Here is an 8572-nt window from a genome sequence, read left to right on the forward strand (position 1 = left end):
ATTTTTAGATTATTTTGATACACTATATTAAAAATAATTTTTAAAAATAAAAAATATATATTATTATTTCAATATATTTTTTTTATAAAACACACTTTAAAAAATAACTAAAATTATTCTATAAAAAAAAAAAAAAAAAGTTAAGGTGGGTCTACGGTAGATATGGGCTCTAATTTTCAAATCCAACATTTTAACGTCATATATATGACTTTCATTAATTCTTCCGTGGTCCCGCGGTGCGGTTATGTATAAAAAATCCATCCATTTGACTTCCATATTTGACCATCTTTGATATAAAATGTAATGGGATTTTTTTTTTTAATCACTTAAAGAGTGTGAGTTTAAATAAGATTATCAAGACCTCGGTTTTATATGAAATTATTTTTTTAATTATGTTGGTACTGGGCAACAGAATATCCCTATTAGATTTCCAGCGAAGCTTTACGTGTTGTAAAGCCAGAAATGCTCCTTTGTAAATTGAAAAGCTGTCAAATCTTTCATTCTAGACACAGGTGGTATTTTCATTGGATAATGACTGAACAACTTTTTCTTAACAATATTATATATTATTACAATTATAATTTTAAAATATACTAAATTAATTAGATAAATCAATGTAGCAATTCATCTCCTTTTTTTAATTTTGTTCTCAATATCTTTTTTCAATTACAGCCTTATCTATGTCCAAATTAATGACTAATTGTTAAAACATTGTTAAGAAAAGAAAAAATTCAACAAAAAATAACCAAAATGTAAAACAATGAAAAATCTCATGGCCAATCTTAAATTCACTAAAAAATATTATGTTTACTCCATCGGCTTTCCTTTTTCTTTCTTTGAAGCCCCTTTAGTTTTTATCTAATTTTAGTCCAAAAATTAATTTTCTTAACATTTCAATCATGAGCTTGAGAGAAGAAAAAAAAAAATTCAGTTTACCACAATACAGCAACAAAAATGATCAATTTTAGTGTTAATGAATTTTTTTTAACAAGAAAAGTTCAATGATGATAATTTTTTTTCTATAAATATCCTTGAAAAAGCAATTTGGGTTCCATTTAGAATTTTTAATTCGATTGATTTTTGTGTTTATTGAGTTATTTTGAAGTTGTTAAGTGGTTTGTGATAGTTTTTTATGATATTTTAGAAGTGTTTTCAAATAAAAACAACTTAAAATTAAGTTTTTAAAGTTCAAACACTTGGACTTTGAGTCATCACATGTGACTATATAACATGACAATAGATGACATATCACTAGGCAACCTATCACCTATTTTAAAAAACAAAAAAGAAAAGAAAAATGAATGACATTTTACTTATATGAAGAAAAAAAATATATACACGCCTGGCTTTTTAATTAAGGCCAAACACATAAGTTTGGCGTAGCAGACCCATGTGCTTGGGCTCTTTTCATAGAATTGAGCATATTAGGCTACCTAAGGTTGCAAATATGGTTTCTTTTTTTTATTATTAATTTAAATTTTTTTCTTAGATAGTTAATTAAAAATATTATTAATTTTTTAAATTGATTCAGAGTGCTTTTCAGATATTATTTTATTAAATACCATTTGATTTTTGTTTTTGAATAAGATTGTAGCAAGTTTTTTTATATAAACTTTACCGCACATCATTTTTTTTAATTTTATATTGTTACTTTTTTATAGCATATATTTTTATTATCATATAATTAAATAAAAATTATTTTATAAAAAAAAATAATGTTATTAATCCAATCAGGTTCATGACCCGAGTCGTTGATTTAATGAATTAGCGCAGGGCTTGGGTTGATTAAAGATAATGTAGTTTTAATATTTTAAAAAAAACTTACTTTATATACATTAATTTTTTAATTTATAGTTTTATTTTTATTTTTATTTTTTGACAAAGAAAAAAGATATAAGTAACACCTACATATTTGTTTACATTTAAAAATAATTTTAGTTCTACTTGCAACAAAAAAAACAAATAGTTATCTAGATAGTTGACTGATATCATTATGAGAGGTAGTCTCTTTCATAGTTTTCTATGTTCAACCTTAAAATTAATATTCAAGAAAAAAAGTATTTTTTTTATAAATATAAAATATCAATATAAAAGGTAGTGTGTTTTTATAATCATTTCAAAAATAAATTTAGTATTTACAAGCTGACAAAAAAAAAAAACATTGTTTGTTATGGAATAAAAAAAATCAATAATTATTTTATAAATAACTAAAAGAATTAGGTAATTCACAGTAGCCCACCTTACAAATTACTTAGATTGTATTGTTCAATCAACAATTTTTTCACTTCAATCATCAAATTTTTGTTCTTTGCAATTTTATGTTCTCAAATTATATTATAATTTTTTTTATATACATACATTTCTTTTATTAATAAAGACTCTAAAAGGGCGTGGGGAAGCACTATAGCTTCCTCACGCTTTTTACATATAAGTGTTTCAATGTGCATACAGTGCATAGTGAAACACTTGACTGATTTTTTTTTTTGTTTTTTTTTCAATGCCTATGATATTTTTTTTTTGCTTTTTTCTTTGTGTTTTTTTTTTCTTTTAATGAATTTTTTTTTGTTTAATTTAGTTTCTTAATGTGAAAAAAAAAATTTATTTAGTTATCATACTTTCATGACACGGATCTCGGGTTTGACGGGTTAACCTGGTTTGACGAGCTAACCCGAATTTTTTTTTTGGTTTTTTTTCTTTTTATTCAATTTTTTTCGTTTAGTTTAGTTTGTTAATTTTTTTCGTTTAGTTTAGGTTGTTAATGTTTAATTTTTTTTCTATTTAGTTATCAGACTTTCATGAAACGGATCCCGAGTTTGACAGGTAACTTGGTTTGACGGGTTAGCCTGGTAAATTCGGGGTAAACTCGTCAATTTTTTTTTTCTATCTAGTTATCAAACTTTTATGACACGAATCCAATGTTTGACGGGTTAACCCAGTTAATTCAGATTTATTTTCTTTTTCTTCATTATTTTTTGTTTCTTTTTAATTAATATATTTAATTATCATACTTTTATAATATGACCTTGCAGCTAGATCCGTATCCAAGGCTATTGAGTTTGATATTGGAGCTAGACCTACTAGGTTATGCAAGTTTAATGTTATTATTAATATTATAAATTATACTTTTGGGTCAAGTGTTATAGCCAAAACCAAGATTCTTGGATATAGCTTTGCAGAAAAACCTAACACTTTTAGATCTTAGTTTTTTTTTTTTGGTATTTTATATATATATATATAAAAAAATTAATCCGCGGTATCGCGCGAGTCATGTTCCCACGCCTTTTACTTTCCTATCTTTAATATATTTACTTATTAATATATTATATTATTATAATTATAATTATAATTATATAACTGCTTTTTTCTTTTTAATTTTTTTTTTGTTTTTTTAATGAATTTTTTTTATTTAGTTTATTAATGTTAAATTTATTTTATTTAGTTATCAGATTTTTATGATACAGATCTTGGGTTTGATGGGTTAATCTGATTTGACGAGTTAACCCATATTTTTTTAATTGTTTTTTTATTTAGTTTAGTTTGTTAAATTTAATTTTCTTTCTATTTAATTATTAAAATTTCATGACACGTATCCTGGACCTGACGAGTTAACTTGGTTTGATGGGTTAATCTAGTTAATTCTAGGTAAACCCGTTATTTTTTTTTTCTATTTAGTTATCAAACTTTCATGACGCGAATCCCAGGTTTTACGGGATAACCTGGTTTAAAGGATCAACCTAATTAATTTAATTTTTTCTTTTTCTTCATTAGTTTTTTTCTTCATGTTGATTTTTTTTCTTTGTTTTTTTAATTAATCTATTTAATTATCACACTTTTATGACACGACATTATAGCTAGACCCACATCCAATATTCCTGGGTCAGGTGTTGGAGCTATGCTCACTTAAACTTGGGTCATGCAAGTTTAATGTTATTATTAATATTATTCTTAGGTTAGGCGTTGTAGCCAAACCCAAGATTCTTGAGTATAGCTTTGCAGAAAAACTCAAGATTTTTAAATCTTAGTTTTTTTTTTATATATTTTTTTATGTAAAAAAAAATGACTTGCAACATCACGTGAGTCATTTAACTAGTTTACATTGTATTTCACGTGTCCCTCTTTGAAGAGTGTTCAAAATGAATTAAGTATTGATTTGGTCAAAATCAAAATTTAATTGGGCTTGAATATAAAATTAATTAAAAAATTAACCATAATGGATCTACCATGGTGGACCGATTTAGCCTACTTACAAAGCTAACTCAAAAATCTTAAACTAAAAGATCCATAACCTGATCCAAACAAGCCTTGGATCCTAGCTAAAAATAAAGTATTAATTAAACTCAAATAAGCCTTGAGTTGTAGCTAATAAAATAAAATAAAGTCCATAATATTAAATCCATATTCTGCTATAAGAAGAAGAAAAAGAAAGAAGATATTATAAAACTAGTTCAAGGCTTATATATAGTATTCCATGAAGCCCGTTACTCCTAGAAACTAAAGGAAAAAGGTAGCAGTCCATGTTGTTTTCAAGTTGTAGTAATATTCATTTGTTTTATTTGTTGTATTTTCTCCTCACCTAACAAGGAAATAAATAAAATGATAAATCCTAATACTTAAAAGAAATAATTAATGTGCTCATATATAATAGGAAGTCCACAACCAATTAGAAATCTACAAAATATATAGAAACATCACAAACAGAAAACTGGTCAAAATTTTAAAAAATTACCAGCCTCATTGTCAAAACCTTATGTCCCAAACAAGGTTTGATTAGACTCCTCTTACACATAGATAAGATATACTAATGCTTCCTATTGATACACCAATGAACCTTTTAAATCTAACTTGATTGAAACCTTTAAAACCAATGTATTTAATGTCATTGTCTTGGACTGAGTTAATAGCGCATTTGAAACATGTAATAGGTTATTACTAGCATTTGTGGGCTGATTCACATCACTATCGATACCTAGAAAACCCGAGTAAAAACTAGTATGAGTTTCATCTCCTCATTTCTCATAAATAAATTATAATAAAAGTTCATTGCCATCTTCTGAAGTTTATGCTCGTCTCAAACCCATTGGTTATGAGAGTCTTTTAGGCATTTAATTTTATTCTTATATCTTTTCATAAGTATTTTAGTGTGAAAATATATTGTGTTTCTATCCCTAGATTTCAACCACTAACACCTAGACTTTTGAACCCACAACATCTCCTCCTAGTCCAAGATTAAATTATATTCATTGGCTAACTCATAAGGAAACAATTACCTCCTCCATTCAGCCTTTTTTGAACCCCTGCAAGCCTAGTTAAAACTCTTTCTTTGCGCTGGAAAATGTTTCCAAAGATAGACCTGTTCCACTCCTTTAAGTTCATGGTCATACTGTTTAGTCTACTAATTAAATCTTCGTCCTCCCCCTGTCTGTTCTTAACCAGATTAGCAAACCCCTCATACCGTGCCCAAGCTATCTCAAATCTGAATGTTCGAGTTGCAACCAGAGCATGCTGATTATTGTTGTTGAACTCCACCAATATAGGATGGTGGTCTGATTTTATCCAGGGTAGAACTCGAATAAACAAATCTGGAAATCTGACGTTAAATAATTGGTTGTCAAAACCCTTATCCAACTGTTCATATATTTTGTTATAACCCTATTTTTCTTGTTCTCTCCAAGAAACCCATTTCACTATCCACTGTCTCTACAGTTTCTATATCTGGTGGGCGTGTTGGATGCATATGACTTCCTCCCTACTCTAATGTGGAATAACACTGCACTACACCACCTGGACTCGTAATAATATCCTTCTCATTTATACTGCATTAATTAGGGTTATATATTATTGGGTTGAACCCTCTCTAATTCAACCCTTTTTATTGCCTGGGCTTTAGACATTCTTGTCCTCTCCACCATTTTCTCTTTGGACATGTCTATATCTATATTTTCCCATCTCACTGTATCTGTTGCCCAATCTTAGTTTTCTTATTACATACGTTAGTGCCCTGGTCGCCCAATCTTTTATCATGATACACAAAATTAACCTTGTCCTGAAGCCGAGTACTTTTTTTTAAAGCACACGATTCTCTTCCTAAATTATCACCCATGCAACCTCAAATCCCATCCTTTCCGTAAAATCCATAAATTCTTCTTGCAAAATATTAAACCACGATCCTCCTCTTAATTCCTTGTGCTTGGAATCCGCTCGTGACATATTTTCCACAACTCCTGTTTGATTTCTAAATCCCGAAGATTGTGGATCCTTTGCCTCATCTCCGCTGACTTTTTGTTGGATCTTCTCCCTACTTTTCTCGCCACCATCCACTGGCCAAACTACTCCACCACCTCTGGTCTATCCACTAGTTCAATATCCTGAAGCAAGCTTGCTCAACCATCTTCCTCTTTATACTCGTCCACTTTTAACCTTTTTTCTGCATTATGGTTGATATGGGGGCAAATCTCTTGTTTGTGTCCATATTGGCCACAACCGAAGCAGATTAGGTGAAGTCCTTTATAGGCAATTCACCTTATTCTCCTACTCAGCTTGTATTTTAAGAGCGTGGGTTTTGTAAGATCTACTTCAACACATAAATGTGCAAAATCCCCTTAGCTCCTATTGATATTGTTTTGTCAACCTTCAACGTTCTGTTAATATGGTTCCCTACCGAGCAATCATAATATTCCATGGCTAGATCTGGTAAACGAACCCAAATAGCTACTTTATCAATGGTTGCTTCATACGGATCAAAGTTTGGATGCCATTAATGCATTGTTAGGTAGTGATCCGCAACCATATACTGAGAATTTGGCCAAGAAAAATTTATTACCCAAGTCCACCAATCAAGGTCCCATGCACCTTTCAGGATGCTTTTAAACATCTTAATAAGTAATTATATCCTACTTTTCTCCCCATAACCTTGATAATAAGGGTTTGTCTCTAGGTTTCACGGATTCTTTTCTTTTCCTCTTTAGATAATTTGATGACCAGATAATCATCTTCACCAAAGTCCTCATCTTCACCGTCAAACATCATCTCCTCCATATGAGCACTCCCCAATAAGTTGCTTTCCACGTAAGAAGTTCCTAGAAATGAATCTTTATAACGAGAACCCGCTTTGCTCCCATATTCATCATTCCTTCACCCTGGAATAGATTCCTCACCTGATGGGACTATATAATCCATTATTATGATGTTGTAGTCACACAAATTAATTATCATAACTTAAATAAACAAAATAATATAGAGCAAGTAAGGAGTCAATCCAATAAGAAAGGTTTAGTTCAGAGTTTTATTAATGCGAACCTCGTGATCACGTGGTCACGCAACCCACAATCAAGATTGAGATCTAATCCCGGAAAGCCGAAAGAGGTCTGATAGGAGTGTGATACAATGAAAACCTGCCCCAAGGCACCAACACTATTGGAATGAGTAGAATGACGCCACAAAGCCAGTTAATCTTTGATAAGTCAGATTCAGTTCATTCAAGAACTGAAGAATGCAAGAATCACTCTCACACGTTAAAACTAAAAAATTCAGAATAATAATCATCAAAGCTGCCGAAATTTTGGCCTACATGAGTTTAAATAGTTCTTGAAAAGTTAACCCTAATGGACCCCTTATGTGGACTTATATGAAGTCCACTCAAAACTGGTCAAAAACCCTAAAATAAAAAGCCCATAACTTAATCCAAACAAGCCTAGGATCCTAGCTTAAAACAAAGTATTAATTAAGCCCAAACAAGCCTTGGGCTGTAGCTAACAAAATAAAATAAAACCCCTAATATTAAATCCATGTTCTCTCATGAGAAGAAGAGAATGAACTAAAATAATACAGAACTAATTGAAGGCTTAGTTATAGCCTTACATGTAGCCCCTTAATCCTAGAAACAAAAGGAAAAGGTAGCCACCATGTTGTTTCCAAGTTGTAGTAGGATTCTTTTGTTTCCTTTGCTGTCCTCATCTCATGGCCTAAATAAGGTTATATTAGACCCCTCTTGCACATGGATAAGATGTACTAGGATCTCCTCTTGATACTCCAATGGACCTTTCAATTCTGACTTGGTGGAAACCTTCAAAACCAATGCATTCAATGCGCCTTTCAATGTCTTTATCTTGGATCGAGTCATTGGTCCATTTGGAACATGTAATGGGTCCTTAGTGCTGTTTCTGGGCTGGTCCGCATCATCCCCTCTCTCCTTGAAAGGATTTGACCTCGAATTAAAATCTGTGTCAAACAACGTAAGATCAGCAACATTAAAGGTAGAACTAACACTATACTCACCTGGAAGGTAAATTTTGTATGTGTTGTCATTGATTCTCTTTAAAACCTGAAATGGACCATCACCACGAGGCTGTAATTTTGATTTCCTTTGGGTAGGAAATCGTGCCTTACGCATGTGCACCCAAACCCAATCACCGGGTTGGAAAACAACCAGTTTACGTCCCTTATTTGCTTTAGAAGTGTAAAGTCTGTTCTTTTTCTCTATTTGTAGTCGAACTCCCTCATGGAGTTCTCTCACCATCTTTGCCTTTTGTTCACCATCTAAACTTACCATTTCTTCAAAACGTAAAGGAATTAA

This window comes from Populus alba, chromosome 4, assembly GCF_005239225.2.
Source record: "Populus alba chromosome 4, ASM523922v2, whole genome shotgun sequence".
In the NCBI taxonomy this organism is placed as follows: domain Eukaryota; kingdom Viridiplantae; phylum Streptophyta; class Magnoliopsida; order Malpighiales; family Salicaceae; genus Populus; species Populus alba.